Source organism: Marmota monax, unplaced genomic scaffold (genome assembly GCF_021218885.2).
Source record: "Marmota monax isolate L192 unplaced genomic scaffold, Marmota_monax_Labrador192_F-V1.1 WCK01_AAM20220418_F8-fsc00015, whole genome shotgun sequence".
NCBI lineage: Eukaryota > Metazoa > Chordata > Mammalia > Rodentia > Sciuridae > Marmota > Marmota monax.
The window spans coordinates 4,207,515-4,225,914 of NW_026692194.1; the positions used below are offsets into that span (position 1 = coordinate 4,207,515).

General features: G+C 40.0%; 1 protein-coding gene across 4 annotated transcripts in view; it reads left to right on the forward strand.

Moving 5' to 3' along the window:
* The window catches only part of Sertad2 (SERTA domain containing 2), a 111,345-nt gene that overhangs the window by 77,599 nt on the left and 15,346 nt on the right, over positions 1-18,400 (forward strand). The window contains exon 1 of one of the 4 annotated variants that reach the window (XM_046422864.2): positions 11,143-11,449. The exons of the other annotated variants lie outside the window; for them this stretch is intronic. The gene's annotated coding sequence lies outside the window, so the exon portion shown is untranslated. Of the gene's footprint in view, positions 1-11,142; positions 11,450-18,400 lie in introns of those variants that run through there. 4 annotated transcript variants of the gene reach the window in all.

The following is an 18,400-nucleotide window of genomic DNA, read 5'->3' on the forward strand; positions in this document are numbered from 1 at the left end:
TGATTCTGTGAATCACACGTATCATTTGACAATCTTTAAGTTGTCTTTAACTTGTTAATAGTAAATTTTGTTTAATAGATGCTTAATTTTTAATGTAAACATTGATTTTTTTTCTTTATAGTTTGTGCATTAGGTGTCTTTTTTCTTAATAGAGTTACTACAGAGAACAGAATTTCACTCAAATGATTCAACTAAAGAGGCTTTAGCCAGGCACCGTGGCACATGCCTGTAAGGAGGCTGAGGCGGGAAGATCACAAGTTCAAAGCCAGCCTCAGCAAGGGTGAGGCACTAAGCAACTCAGTGAGACCATGTTTTTAAATAAAACACAAAATAGGGCTTTAATTACTAGAGCTCAGTGGTTGAGTGCCCTTGAGTTCAATCCCTGGTACCAACCAACCAACCAACCAATCAACAATAAATAGAGACTTTGAGGCTGGAACACCAGTGACCCTAGGAAGCTATTACAGCCTTTCCTCCTGAAGGGGACAGGGGAGGAAATGGTGTTGCTAGGGTAAGCCCTACAGAAGCCCAGTGGGAGCTGGCATCCTGGAGGAGGATGTGGTTGAGGAGGCATAGGTACTACCAGTCAGAGGTCCAAAGCAGGAAGGAAAAGGCTGCCTCTCTCCCTTCTAACCCACTGATCTCCTTCTGGTGCCTTATTTAGGAGAATCTGATTGCAAACCATTTGGCAAAAGAGCTCGAATGAGATAGTGCCTAGAGGTCTGTATGTCAAGGCTCCAAGCAAAGCAGAAGCCAAGTAGAGAATGAATCTCAGGAGATGAAAAAGAATCAGCACACGTTATTTGTCCCAAAGCCACAAACATATTTTCCTGTATTTTCTCCTAAAATGTTTGAAATTTTGTTTTACATATTTAGATTCTAGTCCACCCGAAATATATTCTTAGGTCAATATTAGGCACTTAGTTTTATTTTTCCTACAAGTAACTCTGAGCTATTTATTGAATAGTCCATTCATTATTTCCCCATCAACCTCTTGTTATATAGTTCCATATGTATATGGGTCTGTTTCTGTACTCTGAATTCTGTTCTACTGACCTATTTTCTATACCTATGCCAAGACCACTCTGCTTTAATTACTAGAGCTTTATAATAAGCTTTGCTGTCTGATAGGACACATTCCCCATCTTGTTCTTTAAACTGATTATAGCTATCTTGGCCTTTTCTATTATAGATGAATTTTAGGATTAGTTTACCAACTTCCATGAAAAGAATTTGGTTTAAACACACACACACACACACACACACACATTTTTTAATGATATTGGAGATCAAATTCAGGACCGCATGAAGGTTAGGCAAGCACTCTACCACTGAGCTACATTCTTGGCCCCCAAAATTGGAACTTAAATTGGAATTACATTTAATTTATTGGGGGAGGACTGGTATTTTATAGAGGATTAAATATTCTTGTCCATGAAATGCCATGGTTCTCCATTAATTCTGCTCTTTTCATCTGATGAACTTTGGAAAGGTGTTTATTTTCTCACTTTTCATTTCTGACTGTGATGTAAAAATAGTAATCTGAAATATTTATCCTCATGGGTATTAATTTTTGTCATTAGAACTAAAAGCATGATGTCCAACAATTTTAAAGTGGTAGCAAATTATAATAGGTTGGAAATGAATACCTGATTAATTAAAAATTTTCTCCACCCTTTTGTAATTTGGGCTTTGGTTTCTTAAGGAAGTTAAGCCGAAATGCAAATACTATTGCAATCACCAATAGTCCCACAGAAGCTATTTTTTTCTGCCTCCTCAAATCTGGATTGTGCAGTAGTCTGGGTAATAAGGCCAAATGAATCGCTAGAGTCAGAGAATCTGGCATTTTTTAGGTGAGGTTTCTTTGCCTTGGATGCGACTTTCAGATGTGTGATTCCTTTCCTACGTTCCATCTCTACCGACAACTAAATACGTGCATTATTTGAGCAAATTCAGGATCACAGCGTGTACATGTGTTTGTAACAGAACAGAGCAGCAGTGGGCGTCAATGCTATAGATGATATTTTTGAGTTATTTGCTACCATCCACTCTCCTTTCTAAATTTGGTTTTACAGATTCAACTTCTGTTTTTAAAAAGGGAAGTTGCATATAGATCATTCACACTATTATTTTCTCCTTAAAGCCAGTTTCTTTGGTAATTGCCCATTTAAGGAGTTTCATATCACCCAAACAAGATTTCTCTAAGAAAACAGTTTTGAAACAAATATTACTAAGCAAGGTTAAATCTTTTTTTTTTTTTTGTTACTATTTAAAGCATGTTTTAAAAAAACAATTGAGTGGTTACACAAGTGACCTTAATATGTTACTGGTATCTATTAACTGCTTGTTTAGTTTTTTTCTAGTTGACTTCACTCTTTACATTACTGAAATTCTAAATATAAAAATGTATAAATTTTAAATTTAAAAAGATATTTTTAAAATTTTAAACAAGGAACTACTATTATTGGACAGTTGGTAATTTTGAAAGTCTTATTTATTCTGGCAATAGATTCTCAACAGACAATTCTACATAGGTGATTAAAAAAAATGTCTATACTGTTTTGGCAAGTGATTAAAAAAACTAAAACTAAAAAAAAAAACTAGAAAACTAAAAAAAAAGAATTCAAAGTGGCAAAGAGCTGATTCATTTTTTTTGTTGTATGTTGTGTTTACATTTAAATCATATCCTCTCTTCTCTTCTAATGATACCTCATAGACTCAACGTAAAGGCATTTCCTGGCATCCATACACATTCATGCCTTGAATTTTTTTAACTTCTCAAAGTAGAATTTTTACAGCTAGGGTTTCAAAAACTGGTTTGAATATATTATTTGCATTACAAAAATCATCATACTTCTTTCAGAGTTCCTCTTTACTCTTAGGTGACTTAAAGACAGGTAATCCTAGATCATTATAACAATGGACATAGGAATATGTATTACAAAAAACAGAATTTAGGTCATATAGGTTTGCTTGATTTTGAAACAAAAGAGACATCTGACATTAGAGTAATGCTTTTGAAAAAACCATTTTTCCTATAATTTAAACAAGTTTTCCTCAAAATTAATATTGATTGATAATATTCATAACTTATTTAATTACTGACATATTTTTGTATGAAGGCTTGAAGGTAACAGTGATAAATGACCATCTGAACCATTCAGATAATCACTTAAAAATTTAGATAAGCAAGTTCTTTTCTGTTTGTTTGTTTTATCTCAAGATTGATGTCCTAAGCCTATAGTTTGGTTTTCTCCATCCTCTGCTTGGCTTTTTTACCCGTAAATATCAAATGCTATATTTAATTTATTTATTTACTTTGGAATGATGGATAGCACTTCTTTTTTAAATTTTTTTATTTGTTTTAATTAGTTTTATATGACAGTAGAATGCATTAATGCACTTTGATATATCATGCTCATTTTTCTGAGTGTACATGTTGCAGAATCATATTGGTCATGCAATCATGTATATACATACAGTAATAATATCTGTTTCATTCTACTCTCTTTCCTATCCCCACATTCCCTCCTCTCCCCTCCCATCACTTCCCTCTACCTAATCTAAAGTAATGCTATTCTTCCCTAGTGCCTCCCTATCCTCCCGCCATTGTGAATTAGCATCCACATATTAGAGAAAACATTTGGCCTTTGGTTTTGTGGGATTGGCTTATTTCGCTTAGCATGATATTCTCCAACTTCAACCATTTACTGGCAAATGCCATAATTTCACTCTTCTTTAAAGCTGAGTAATATTCCATTGAGTATATATACCTCATTTTCTTTATCCATTCATCTATTGAGGGACACCTAGGTTGGTTCCATAGTCTAGCTATTGTGAATTGAGCTGCTATAAACATTAATGTGACTGCATCACTATAGTATGTTGATTTTAAGTCCTTTGGGTATAAACCAAGGAATGGAATAGCTGGGTCAAATCATGGTTCCTGAGGAATCTCCATACTGCTTTCCACAGTGGTCGAACCAATATGGGATTCTATCCCACCAGCAATAGAATCAATAAATGGGATGGACTCAAACTAAAAAGTTTCTTCTCAGCAAAAGAAACAATCTGTGGGGTGAATAGATAGCCTACATCTTGGGAGCAAATCTTTACCCCTCACACATCAGAGAGAGCACTAATCTATAGAGCATATAAAGAACTGAAAAAGCTAAGCACCAAAACCACAAATAACCCAATCAATAAATGGGCCAACGACCTGAACAAGACACTTCTCAGAAGATAATATACAATCAAACAACAAATATATGAAAAAATGTTCATCATTGCTAGCAGAGAAATGCAAATCAAAACTACTCTAAAGTTTCATCTCAAATGCTGTATTTTAAAGTATTAATTGAGATTTAATTCTTAGAATAAGTAGGAAGAGAAATATCTTCATAAAGAAGTTCAGAATGGTGGAATTATGGCAATGATTTGGTATTTATCTGTAGGGTTGTTCTCCAAATAGTGAGGCTGTATAGATTAACTTTTGTTTTAAGGTGCTAGGGCTTGAACCCAGAGCCTCAGGGCATGCCCAGAAAGCTCTCTATTGCTGCACTACACCTTTAGCCCTGGATTACCTTTGTGAGTGCCCATTAGTCATTTTAATTAGGTTAAACTCAAATCACATATTTTAGAAATGCTAAAAAGTAGTTATAATTAAAATACCATATTACTTACTAGTGATCTCTTTAATTAAGCAAGTTCTAAAAGGCTTGTGTGCAGTTATTTATATGTATATGCACACAAAACTTAGTGGAAAGGTAGTGAAAGGGAGATTTTAGCTGGAAAGATTAACCCCTTGAGTTATGAAGCTGGTATAAGCTCATCAGCATTCCTTAATTTCTTTTTTTTTTTTTTAAAGAGAGAGAGAGAGAGAGAGAGAGAGAGAGAGAGAGTTGTTTAATATTTATTTTTTAGTTTTTGGCGGACACAACATGTTTGTTTTTTATACGTGGTGCTGAGGATCGAACCTGGGCCGCACGCATAGCCAGGCAAGCGCGCTACCGCTTGAGCCACATCCCCAGCCCCAGCATTCCTTAATTTCTTCATCATTCAGTGCTTCCTGAGTGAATATTTTGGACTGCTTACTGTGCCAGGTACTGTTCCAGAGGCTAGAGATAGAGTGACAAGCAAGAACCACAGTTCTCTGAACCATGTTGGAAATGAGTGCAGAGCTAAAGAGTATGATGAACTTACTTTCTTTTTTGTTGTGGTGGTTGTGGGTTGTTCATTCTGTGGGTTAAAATATGGGTTAAAACAAGACCAAGAACAGGTGGGGTTGGGGGTTTTTGTGTAAGAAATAGAATTGTTGTTATCCTCTGACCCCCATCTAGAATGGAGCAAAGTGTGGTCCAGTTGCTGGCCCCGCACTGCTCTCCTGTTGGTCCTGTGCACTGTCTGTAAACCACATTTTACTCTTCCTAAGGGATTCCTACTCCTCTGCTGACACTCAGCACTCCTGGCTTCCACAGAAAAGCTCAGTGGATGTTAAATTATGCAGCTTCTGGACCTTCTTTGTCCCTGAGAGTCAGCTTGATAAAGTGAAGAGCTCTGTTGGCAGGTCCTTCTCCTGGTGAGACATGGGCAACAGGATTCGCCCTGCCTGTGGCCCAGGGAGGTGCTAAGCAAACAAGTCATCCAGGTGAGGGGTTCCTCTAGGTTGTCCTCCTGCTGCACAAAGGCCGGGGGGCAGTATTTCAGACTTCATAGCCAGGTGACTTGAACCATAATGGGTAACAAATCAAGGAGAATATGGCTTGAATCTATCTTCTGGACATGAAAAAAAAAAAAAAAAAAAAAACATAGCCTACTGAGGAAAGCATATTATCATTATTTATATTTCTCCTTCTTTCATTTAGAAATGTGTGAATGTAAATTTGTTTTTATATTCTTTAAAGAATCTAAATATGTTATAAAACATTTTATTTCATTTGAGCCAGAATACTCCTCTGTAGTCAGAAGTTACTCTTAGAAAGGGCTCTAGAAATATTTGAGTCTACCCCCCTTTTTCCAGGTGCAGGAGCAGGCGCAGTGGTGCTGAGGGTCTGATTCGGCCTCCCCACAGGCTATGGATAAGGAATTAGACCTGACTTGGCTCAGCAGCCCTGTGCTCACCAATCCTGTGCTTGTTTCAGCAGAACCATGCTAATCTGAAATCTATGGCATAGTAGATGAAGAAACTAAAAAGTCACAGATTAATCATAGTTTGGTAATTGATTTGTACATGATCTTTGCACTCCTAGTCCAGAATTTTTAATCTCACCAGGCTGTTTGTCAAAGACAGGAAAAGTCTGGAGGCTGCACAGTTCTAATATTCATTGGCATTTTCTGTGGAAACTAGAAACGCTGAGCATCTTGAAAAGACTATGAACACTCAAGACCTGCAGATCGTTCATAGGCCTTTGTCTACAATGGAGACTAGCAGGTAGTGCTGTTGAGGACTGGGGACCAGGGCACGTGTTCCTGAGAAAGTCTTAGTGGAGCAGCATCCTAACAGGAAGGGAATGTTGGAGTTATAGAGCCAACAAGAATGTCCTTTGCAAATGGAATAGGAAGGAGCTAATGCCTCAGAAGTCATCATGTCTAGAAATGGCTAGAAGAAACTGATTAAAAATGCTAGAAAAAAGCCTGGTGCAGTGGTGAATGCCTGTAATCCCAGCTACTCAGGAGGCTGAGGCAGGAGGATCTCAACTTAGTGGTGGACCCTGTTGCAAAAGAAAGGGCCAGGTATAGATCATTGCTATAGCATTTGCCTAGCATGTGTAGGGCCCTAGGTTCAATTTTCAATACCAAGAATTAAAAAAAAAAAAAAAGAAAGAAAGAAAGAAAAGAAAAAAGCTAGGAAAAATTAAAATGTTTTTAAAAGCATTTCAATATTGTCTTTAAAATTGTGTTCCAAGTTAATATTTAAATATTGTCAGGACTGGGGTTGTAGCTCAGTGGTTAAGCACTTGCCTCGCATGCATGAGGCACTGGGTTCAATCCTCAGCACCACATAAAAATAAATAAATAAAGATTATGTCCATCTACAACTAAAAAAAATTTAAAAAATAAATAAATATGGTCAACTTTTTAAAAGAGGAAAACGCAGATTTCTAACAGAAAGAAACTCCTTTAAAACATAAGAAGTGGTTGTTACCCAGCAGATAAGGATGATGTGGAAAGCTTTGCAAAAGGAGCCCTTCATTGGGATTGTAGTTTTGCTGCTGTGAACTGTGATTTTAGGAAGAAGCAAGAAAAAATTCTAACAAAAGTAGTTGGAAGAAGATACAGACAAATTTGCACACTGTAATCCCAGCTACTGGGGAGGCTGAGGCAGGAGAATCACAAGTTCAAGGCCAGCCTCAGCCACTTAGTCAGGCCCTAAGCAACTTAACAAGACACTGTCTTGGGATAGAGTTGTGGCTCAGTGATAGAGCACTTGCCTAAAAAATAAGAAAGGGCTGGGGATGTGACTCTGTGGTAAAGCGCCCCAGGTCCAATCCCCAATGCCAAAAAAATAAAAGTAAAATTTAAAAAAGACTTAACTTGTTCCTTTGGTGCAATAAAGTTTACATTTCTAGTACATAAACCTGTCTTTGCCGTCTTTATGAGAGTGTTAGTTTTCCAATCATCCTATCCTATAAAATCTTCTTGGTATTGTTTAAGTGATCTGATTCCAGAATATAAAATTTATTTCAAGATTTCAGTTATTAGTGAATGGGAAGTCTACAATTTGCATCTCTGTATTTTCCATGAAAAGATTATTTAGCCCAGCTGGTTCTATGTGGTTTGTTTAATAACTGAAACATATATCCTTTTTTCTTTTTGGTCATAAAACCAAGACTAATTTTTACAATGTATATGAATGGATGATTACAGCTAGTATTTCAGGTGGAATCTGAAACGTAGCATTTAATAAAGGCAAAAGAAAAATAAGGGCTGGGGTTGTGGCTCAGCGATGGAGGGCTCGCCTAGCACATGTGGGGCACTGGGTTTGATCCTCAGCACCAGATTAAAAAAAAAAAAGTAAAGATATTGTGTCCACCTGTAACTAAAAAATAAATATTTAAAAAAAATAAAAAAGTTTGAAACCTGTTTAAAAATCTGTTTCTTGGGCTAGAGGTGTAGTTTGGTGGTAGAGCACTTGCCTGGCATGTGGCCAAACCCTGGGTTCAATCCCCAGCACTGTTTCTCAGTTTATACATCTGGCTTGTCCCTTGTTTCTTTGGTGCATACTAATTAAGCACTGAAAGTGGCCTTCAGTTAGTACAGTAGTGTGCTAGTCTACAAGATATAGGGGCACAGAAACTTTCAAAAGAGAAGCAGTGAAGTGTAAAGTAGTAACCCAGAAGTATAAAGTGATGCCAAAAACAATCTCTCTGAAATAGGCATTTAAAAAATTTACCATCGCAATTATATGCTTATAAAAGGAATATTTCTTTTCTAATTATGTTTCTGATAGTTAAATGTGAATGACTGCTCTAATTTCTTGTAACTATTCTAAAGTTATATGAAATTGAGAGGGACAGCTGGGCATTGTGGCTCATGCCTGTAATCCCAGTGACTGGGGGAGGCTGAAGCAGGAGGATCTCAAGTTCAAAGCCAGCCTCTGTAATTTAGTGAGACTCTATCTCAAGATTAAAACAATATATAAAAGGGCTGGGGATGTAGCTCAGTGGTAAAGTACTCTGGGTTCAATCCCCAGTACAAAAAAAAAAAAGAAAAAAGAAAGGAAGAAATTGATTGAAAGAAGCTCTAAATTGTGGATGAAGTCCTGGGAGTAGGATTATTTTAAATGTCCCAAAATCATAAAGAGTGGGGGAAAAAAAAAACCTTTCATGTCACTAAGCTTTTCTTGTTCATTTCCTGGGAATACATATTAAAAAAGAAAAAAAAAATCATGCCACTAAGTACTGTGAAAGCGTAGGGAGGACCTTCTTTATCCTCAAAGACTTGAATTTCCAGGGCTGGGCAGGATTGCTATGCTGGCCTGTATGTGACTCAGCCTGGGGGAGAGGAGGAGGGGACAAGGTTAACCACCTGGTATTGGACCACACTGGCAGCTGTTGAAGCTGCCACTATGCTTTGACTTGTTCCAAGATGCCAGATTCTAAAAGTGGGGAAGTGGGAGTTGTATATAACATATGTATTGATAAGATACTACAAAATTCAAAAGCATCAAAGAGGCAGAAACCATTTCACTCCAAAACCCAGTGAACTCAAACCTTTATTGAGCACACATTCAACATAGACTTTAGCAAACTGTGTGTCCACTCTGGGGACTCAAAAGTTGTCACTTGATTTTTTTTTTCCTTTTGTTTAGGAACAGTGTATTTGGGAAGTCATTTACTAGAAAATATCCAAGTATCACATAAATTCTGCAGGTCTTTCTGCTAACTTCAATGCATGAATAAAGTTTAAGTTCATTTTAAATTCAACAGAGCTAATGTCTCTGGCCTCCTACAATGATATCACAGGAAGAGATTATTGCAGCTTCTATTTCAATGGCTTTTCCTTAAAGTGAGCACTGAAACTATAAGTGAGTGGGTGGTTAGGAAACTGTTAGTAGTTAGTGTCATCTCTAAGATGTAGAACTCTGGAAGTGAAAATATCTTGGCTCCCTAGCAGAATGTTTGAATGTTATGCCACCCAGGCACAAACTGAGCAAGACCTACAGAGAGCCCAGAGCTCTACTTCTATGATATTTGATTTTGAATGTCATTAAAATAAAACTTTCAAAGACATCCACAAATAGTTTGGGGCACTGGTTGTACTTAGTGAAACATCTGTGTAAGATTTTGAGTATACTGAGAGTCCAGAAAAACCTTTTCTATTCTTCTTAGAGATAAAACTGGACACATTGTCTCCTACATTTCAACCCAAGTTCAATTTCAATAAGATTATCAATTTGATTGATAACAAATCATTACAGAACAGTTTGAATAGGTCTAAATTTGTGCTAATGTTAACGGCTTATAATCACCTTGATGTTAGGTTTTAAAGCTTTATTATCCTTAAATGCAACTAGTATAGTGGACCATTAAACAGCAAAGTGATCTCAGAAGATATTGATTGGGGTAGCAGCCAAAATCTTAAAATGTCTAAATTACTTTTATAACAATTTTATCACTGAATATGCATGTTATTTTAAAAATAATCATTAATTTCCCAATTGAGTTGTTTCCCTGGCCTCTTTTCCTTGTGTTCTTAAATTTGAACCATTTAGGCATATACATGCGTCTCCAAACTATTACTGTATAAATTTCCCTGCTAAATATTAGTAGTTCAGAGCCTAAGATTTCTTAAGGGGAGGGAAAAAGCAATCCACAGGAAACTTGTGAGCAGAGGACGGCACCTCTGCTCACAAGTTGGGACGACCCAACTCCAAGCTTGGCTTTCCTCGGGCTAGCTGTCGGATCTACACCGTGGCTCTGCCTACGGTTAACTCGCTTCTGTTCAGCTTCTAAAGTACTGTTGAGTTGGTGACACTTTTCGAGTGTCGGACTGAAGCAACCGCGCGCAAAGGGCTTTTTCTGTCCCCAGCTCCATCTCTACGGGCTACTCGTGCGTCCTGAGACTAGGGCGTCGGGTGAGTGTCGGGGCGGACCGGTGGACGCCTGCCTCGGGAACCCCGCGGGAAGCGTAGATGTAGTGCCTCGGGACAGATCTTCGCCCCCAGTACCCTGCTGGGACCCTGCCCGCCCTGCTGGCCGGCCCCAAGTTGCCGAATAGCTCGGATGCTTGTCATATTTGCGGTCGCGCGACTCAGCGGGCTGTGCGCGCGCTACACTCGCCGCCGCCTTTGTCACTAGCGGCTTCGTCATTCGCCTGTGTTCCAGAGTGTGGAGGGTTATTGGTGGTAGCCGCGGCCCTCCGGCCAGAGTGTCTCCTTTTCTCTTTCCTCCTCTTTAAATCTTCCCCTAAGAGAAAAAGGGCGCGCCGGGAGGAGAGCGAGCTGTGGGCGGCGCTGCCGTCCGAGGCCTCGCGCTCCGCCTGCCCCTTCCTGCTGCTCGGGCTGCTGCGGCCGGGCTCCGCATTTATCGCGCCTCCCGGGACCGCCAGGGGAGGGTGGGGCGGGGCGAGGGCCGGGGGCGGGGCCGGGCGGCGGCGGGGCGGGGCCTGCGGAGCCCGGGGCCCGGAGCTCGCGGGAGGCTCGCTGGCCGCACGTCACTCCTGCACGGCGAGTGCTGGAGCACGAGCTGCCGCTTGCTCGGCCGGGCGCCCCCTCCGCCCGCCTCCCGCTTCCTCCTCGCTGCCTGCTGCCGCTGCCTCCACCATTGTATAATGCTCCGGGAGCTCAGGCAGAGGACGCCGGAGTCTTAGCTTCGGTCTCGCCTCCTGCCCGTTTCCCGGCGCCACCCTCGGGCCCCCGCGGTGGGGCACTCCGCATGGAGAGGGAATAGCTTGAGGAGTGGGCGGAAACCCCTCCTGATGCGTTAGTTCCCAGGTGGAGCTGCATGTGGTAAGTTCTCCCGGCGCCGGGTTGGAGGGGATCCTCGGGTGCGCTGGGCTCTCGGGTGGGTGGGGGGCGGTGTTGGGAGTCCGCCAGGGCCGGGAGTGGGGGAGGAGGGGGCCGGGCGCCTCCGCGAGAGGGACCCGGGACTGAAGCAGGTACGAGCTGGAGCGCTCCCTCCCTCTACCGCCCGGCCCCGCACCCTCGGACCCCCGGGGCTAGGGCCGCGACCCCCGCGTCCGCGAGCAGATCTGCGGGGGGAAGGGCAGGGGCCGGGCAGTCACCGGCCGGGGTCAGGAGGGGGTCGGGAGCTGATGAGAGCCGAGCGGTGGGGAGGAGGGAGCCTGGAGCTGTCGCCTTTTACAGCTGGGATGTGTGTGCGTGTTGTGACGGTTGTGTTGTTGTGAACGTGCGAGACTTTTTTTTTAAGGCTCAGATTGCTGGCGCGGAGGCTGCTTCACTTTGGAGTTCCGTGGCCGGGTTTGCAACCAACTTGATATAGTGTGTTTTTGTGAGTTTCCCAGTGTTTTTATATTAAAACATCCTTCCCACCCTCTCTTCGTCCTTGTCCAGATGAATTGATTTTGGATCCGAATGTATAGCAAACTTATCGTCTGGTTGGTTTTTAAATTAGAAATTTACAAGTCATCTTCGTGGTAACCGCCTATGACGGAGAGGGAGGGGGGCTGAGGGGAGCCAGCTGTCCCAAGCCCTAGACTTTGTACCATTAAGAGAGGGGTGCCGTCAGAGGGCTATTGCATCGAGAGAAAATCCTGAATTGTTCTTATTTTCCTCCTTGGCCATAAATTCTCCTACTTTCAGCAGAGCTGGTGGTAATCGATTCAGATGAGTGCTGAGTTTTTAAGTTTCACAAAAAGATCCGATGTAGTTTTCTTAGACAAACTTTTTGCTTGCAAGCTGGGTGGTTTCAGGAGGTAGAAAGTAAGTTTTTACAGGCACAGAATGGGGAAGGACAGTCAATAGGGTGAGACATCTAGCCTCCGACTTCAGCGGTTTTTATTTGAATCAAATTGGGCAGCCCCAGTCAGCCTTAAGGAACTGAGTGAATGTTTTCAAGCCTTATTCATGAGATATGCTTTTTGATTTCCCAATAGGTGTTAAGAAATGTTTATAATGTTTGTAAAGAGCCTAGAAGTTGTAGTCACCAGTAGGATTACTGAGGCCCTAAGTGTTCTAAGTTGCTTTTTGTAATAGGGCTTTTGGGTCCACTCAAGCCTGGGAGGGCCATCCACCTGAGAGCCCTCAGTTGTTTTGCTGATGGGCATAGTTGCTCAGCTCACCAGAAGGCTTGTCTCACCCTAGCAGCTCCCATTCCTCCCCCTTTTTATAGCAGTCTATTCTGATTTGAGTGTGCTGGGCGGATGAAAATACCCATCCTCAGATCCCAGCTTCTGGCATAAGTAAGAATAGCTTGTCCCTGGGTCCCTCCTTTCCTGTTCATTTTATCAATTTCAATTTAAAAAGAGATATAGAGACAAATGTTTAGATTTCCTTTAGCTTCACTGACTTAGAGGTTTTACGTGTTAATGTAAAATTGTGTTGTTCACCAAGTTACTAATCCTTTTAAATAATTTTACTTCTTTCCCCTCCTCCTAATTAAAATATATATAACCATTTTGCTCTGAAGTGAGAAAACTTACAAAACGGATTGGATGCTCCCTACCCCTGCCCTTAATATGGGGTGCTTGCTATTCCTTCACTTGAGCAGGTAGGGGAGAGGGCTCACATTTTATAATGCCAACCAAATATACCACAGGAGGTGTCCTAGGGAACAGTTTTATTGTCAGGCCAGTGTCAGCCTTTTAGGTAACAGCTGCTCAGGGTTGTTTCCATTAAAGAACCAAGAGAAGGATATTATCTCAGATTTAGAAAATCTTTACACTCCTATCTGCTGTATTGTACCTCATTAAAACTTTTTAAATTTAATTGAAGAGCTGAAATATAAATTTGTCAGTTGTTACACACTAAATTATTAATAATAAGCATAGTAAAATAGCATAGATTTCAATTTTTAAAAATTCATTCCAATTTACGTGGTGACTGATAGCCATTATTTAAAGCAGTCCACAGTCAGTAAATGTTACACCCTACAAGCTATCCCTCAAAATATTTTATCCTTTAGTTAGCAAAGAAAGGTAAAAGTTGCAACAAATGTTTAGATGTTTCTTTTGCTGTGGCTTGTTTCTTGTTAAAGAACACTGATAAAAGTATGAACTTTATATTTCATTTATATCAGCAGAATCAAGACCACTTTGTTGGTATTACATGCAAATAAAAATGGATGCAGTATTTAGGAGGGTGAACTTTTAATTCTCTTGCAGAATTTTTAAAACTGTGTGGCTACAGAAGTTTCATATTTGCTCTCTGTCATATTAAGTAGAAAATAGCTCTAGCTGCAGTAGTTTCTTGGTGAGAGAGAGAGAGAGAGAGAGAAAAAAAAAAAAAAAAGAGAGAGAAAGGTGTCTGTGTCTCTGATTACTGAGTCCAAAGATCAGGTGTATGCTGAAGGCACCAGAGGGCAAGCTCCAGTTTAAGTGAAAAATGGCCTCACCGTCAGCCCTCATAGGTCTTTCCATTAATTAATTCTGACTAGCAGAACATGAAAATCTAAAAATGCTTTTGGCCACTGTGTATGTGCAAATAATATATTTTCTACCTACTCACTAAACAATTAATAGAAACCTACAGGCTGACTTGTGTTTAAGAAGTATGTTTAAGTATAACTTGTTGTTGTTGTTTTTGTTGTTTATTTGTTTGTTTTTGCAGTGCTGGGAATTGAACCCAGGGCCTCAAGAATGTTAGGCAAATCCTATACCACAGAACTATGTCCCCGGCCCCTTAATTTAGTGTTAATATTTTTGAAGGAAACAATGAGTAACCAAAGTGGGCATGCCTTATTTTTTTTCCCCTCTTCTCTAATTGTTGTATTAAATGGCCAGTGTGTTTGGTATTAAAGGCAAACTTCTGCCCTGTGTGCAGATGCTGGGAAACCCTTATGAACAGAACTGTCCCCTGGAGCGTCCATCACTCATTGTGTGGAGCTGTGTCTTTCTCCATTAGCACTGCGTGGCAGTTCATTCTTTGTATAAATCTGTGAATGGCATATGTCAGCCCAATAAGAGGACATTCCTATTCTGGGCAATAAATAGATGCTTTGTTTGATTGTCCCCCCCACCCCCGAAGATCATGAGACAAACAAAAACATACTTGACTGTCTAAAAATTTTCTTGGCAATACATACAAATTAAAATTTCAAAATAAAGACAGCACAATGTCTTTTAAAATGCATGATGTCTAATAGGACAGCACAGATACAAACTTGTAATTTCAACAAGTACCACATGCAGACAGTGCAAGCTCCCTTTTGAAAATTTGGCTGTCTTTGTGGTCTGAGGGGTCCTAAAACTGGAAAGACTCACTCTCCTCTCAGGATCCTCTTTCATCTGAACTTAATTGGAAATACCTGCCAGGATTCACTGAAGCAAGTGCCGCAGTTGGATTGATCTATGGTAGAAGCCCAGGATCACTTAAGCTCTATTCTGCCCCCATTGCAGTTTTCAGTACTGAATGAAGTCTCCTGGCCTCCTCTTCCACTTGCATGCTGTCTGGTGGACCTGGCCCTGCCTCCCAAGAGAGACAGCAGAACTAGGGTTGAGTGTGCCTGGCCTGGCTATGGAGAGTGGACTGAGCTGTGCGGATGCGTGGGGGTGGGGGGCTAAAGGGAGGGGGCGGAGGACAGATCAGCTGCCGCTGTGCAACTGCTACAGCAGGTCTGACTAGTTTGAGGTGCCCAAAGGCAGCTTTGTTTCTGTAGTAACTCTGGTAGCAGCAAACTTAAGTTCTTAAAACTAACTCACGTCTGCGTTACTATCTTTTGGTCACTTTGCAAAAACCTGTAGCTTTGAGGGTTACTAGTTAATTATAAGATTTTTTTTTTTTGATTTAAAAACTTTCATAGGTGGTTAACTCAAAGGAAGAATCTAGACTAAGCATTTTTATTTTTCTAAGGAGTTTCACATAAAATAGTGAAGGTGATGAGATTCTGGCTCTAGCACTATATGTGTGTGTGTGTATGTATGTGTGTGTGTGTTATATACACACACACATACATACACACACATATATATATATACACATATACATTACATATAATTTTTTTAAAGTATTTTTTAGTTGTTGATGGACCTTTATTTTATTTATTTGTATGTGGTGCTTAGAATCGAACCCAGTGCCTCACTCGTGCTAAGCAAGTGCTCTACCACTGAGCCACAACCACAGCCATACATATAATATTTATATAAAACAATATATAGATAATACACACACATACGCACACTCCTGGTTATAGTGGATTGTGTGAACTCACTGAACAAAAGGAAAAAGCACACTTGACTGTGCTATGGTCAAATTCAATAATCAAAAGTCCCTGCTGCAGATCAACCTTTAGCCCTTTGCTCTCCTCTTCTCTGGCTGACTGCTTATCATTTCAGGCCATGCCGCTGCTCCTGGGGCTTGGAGCAGGCCTGCTGGAGTACCCCACCCTTGTGTTGAGAAGCATTGCCCAAGTTAGACCCAGGGAATCTGAAAGTCCCAAGGTCATCTCTGCACCAGAACAGGTTTGCATACAATTCTAGCCACTGGAATGAGATAGTGAGGCAGCAACTGTTTCAAACTGATCTTCAGTGAGTACTTGTCCCATTCCCTGGTAGATGATACAGATTTGCTTTTCAGATTTCTTCCCTTTGTTGAGGGGAGCGCCTCCATGTCTGTGTCTTTTTGTATCTTGCATGGTATCATGGAAGAGCCACCTGCCAGAGGACTTTAGGCACTGTGGTCTGCAGCCTAAGGATTTCTGCTTAGCCTCTCTAGTTGTCAGGAATCTGGTAATGGTCTATCTGAATAGACCAGATCTTTAAAACACTGATTTTAAAAAATAGTTTTACCATATCAAAAATATAAAATTAGATTGATTTCACCTGGTAGTGATTCTTAGCTGACAGTAGTTGGTTTACAAAATCAAAACATGATTATTCAGGTAGCCCCTGCTTCTGCTAAAGCTTCCAAAGAGGAAGGACAAATAGAATGTTAGGGGAGGCTAGCTGGGGAGGTTAGAGGAAGGCTTTCCTTAAAGGTCCTTTGAAGAAATTAAAGTTAAAGTATTAAGAACTATTTTCCTTAGAAATAAATATTTATTACATTTAGTGTGTTACTCTGATTATTTTGATTGTATATAGCTAAATGACTTTGCTTAAAGTTCAGTGAGTCATTCATTATCAATACACAGAAGTGCTTGGAAAGAAATACATTTTATCTCAGAAGAGCCCAGAAGTAGTTATTAAAAAAAAAAAAAAAAAATTACAAAGTATCATTTACTGCACTGAAGTTTAGTTTTATTCTTCATTGCCTTTTTCTACTATGTGAATTTTTCAAGTATATGATATAAAATTTAAATTGTCTTTAATAAAACCTCATCAGCCTACCTAATTCTTAAAGGCAACTAAAATAAACATTCCAAAGATGTAGGTTACCTACATGGAACAGGTATTTGCATAATAGAAATTATTTCCTTCCTTTTACATATCTCTGGAGCATATTTCTATGATACTGTACTTTAAATTTTTGTACTCGTATGTCATGTTGTAGAAATGTGATATCTTTCTTTTAAGGAACCCAGATTTAAGCCATACAATACAGTGGTTCACCTTACTCAGTAGGTAAAGAAGAAACCATTTCTCTGGTTTTCTTCTGTAGACCACACGTGGGAGTTAAAAGGTGAAATCTATGCTGTATATGTGAAGAATATTTTAAAAGATATTTCATAGTAATAAGCTATCCAAATCAGAAAGCATGATTAGTTTTTAATCTTTAACTTTTAAGCAAAAAGTGCTTCCTGGAGTTACATGCATGGTTTTTCTTCAGTGGCAAAACCTGGATTTAACTAAGATGCAATTTTTTCCCCCACAGAATTGTTCTAAAACTTACATTTACCTGTTGTAGTATTGACTGTTTTATATATTTGGTGACCCTCTTTAAGAAACAAAAAATGTCACTTTTGGCAAAGCCTTTGGTGTCTACCCTATGCCTTCTTTATTTTCCCCTGACATTGTTATATTAAGGGTCTCTTGTGTGAGGAGAAAAACAAGGTGTCTTTGGGGAAAAGATGCTACAGGAGAGTTGAAACCAGAATCCCATCCATGCAATTATAAATACAGGAGAAAAAAATATTTTCATTATGCATGGGAATGGGTGGGGGTTGGTGGGTGATCCTGGCTCTCTCTTTATGGGCAGACAGTCCTGGGGGGGGGGGGGACGGGGGGGTCAAATCTGAGGATTCTTTCCCTTAATGAGACTCTCATTCAGAATTGTAAAGATGTAGGTACTCCTGACACCAAATTACCATGAAGTAGCTTATTAATGTAAATAATTGTAGTTCACAGTTACCAATTTTCAAATGGAAAAACTGATAACTAGTTCATCTGTTGTGATACATACACATCGTATAACCTGAACTTGTAATTTGAATAGAAAAAATTCTATCAAGTAGTTACACAGGCAATTGCTTCATTATCTCCTTTAAGTTAACTGCATTGCATTTTACAGTCAAATAGCTCCTCCCCAATGTCCTTTATGAAGGGTTTTCCCAAATAACTGCCTGAAGCAGAATCTGCTCAGTGTGGAGGTAACTTACTGTTATTAAGAAGCAATAGGATTATTGAAGACTTCTATACTAGTAAAATTCTTGGTGCTGAACTTATGAGATTCCGTGTGTGGTTAAGAGTCCACATTAGAACCCCACTGGACAGTTGAACTGTTGGCTTCTTTAAGTCCACACCCCGTGACTTGCGTTTGTGTTTGTTTTTGTGTGTTTGTTCTCACTTCAGGAATCCTCCAGGGATCTTAACCATGGCTTTAGAAACATCGTTGTTACTTATATTCAGG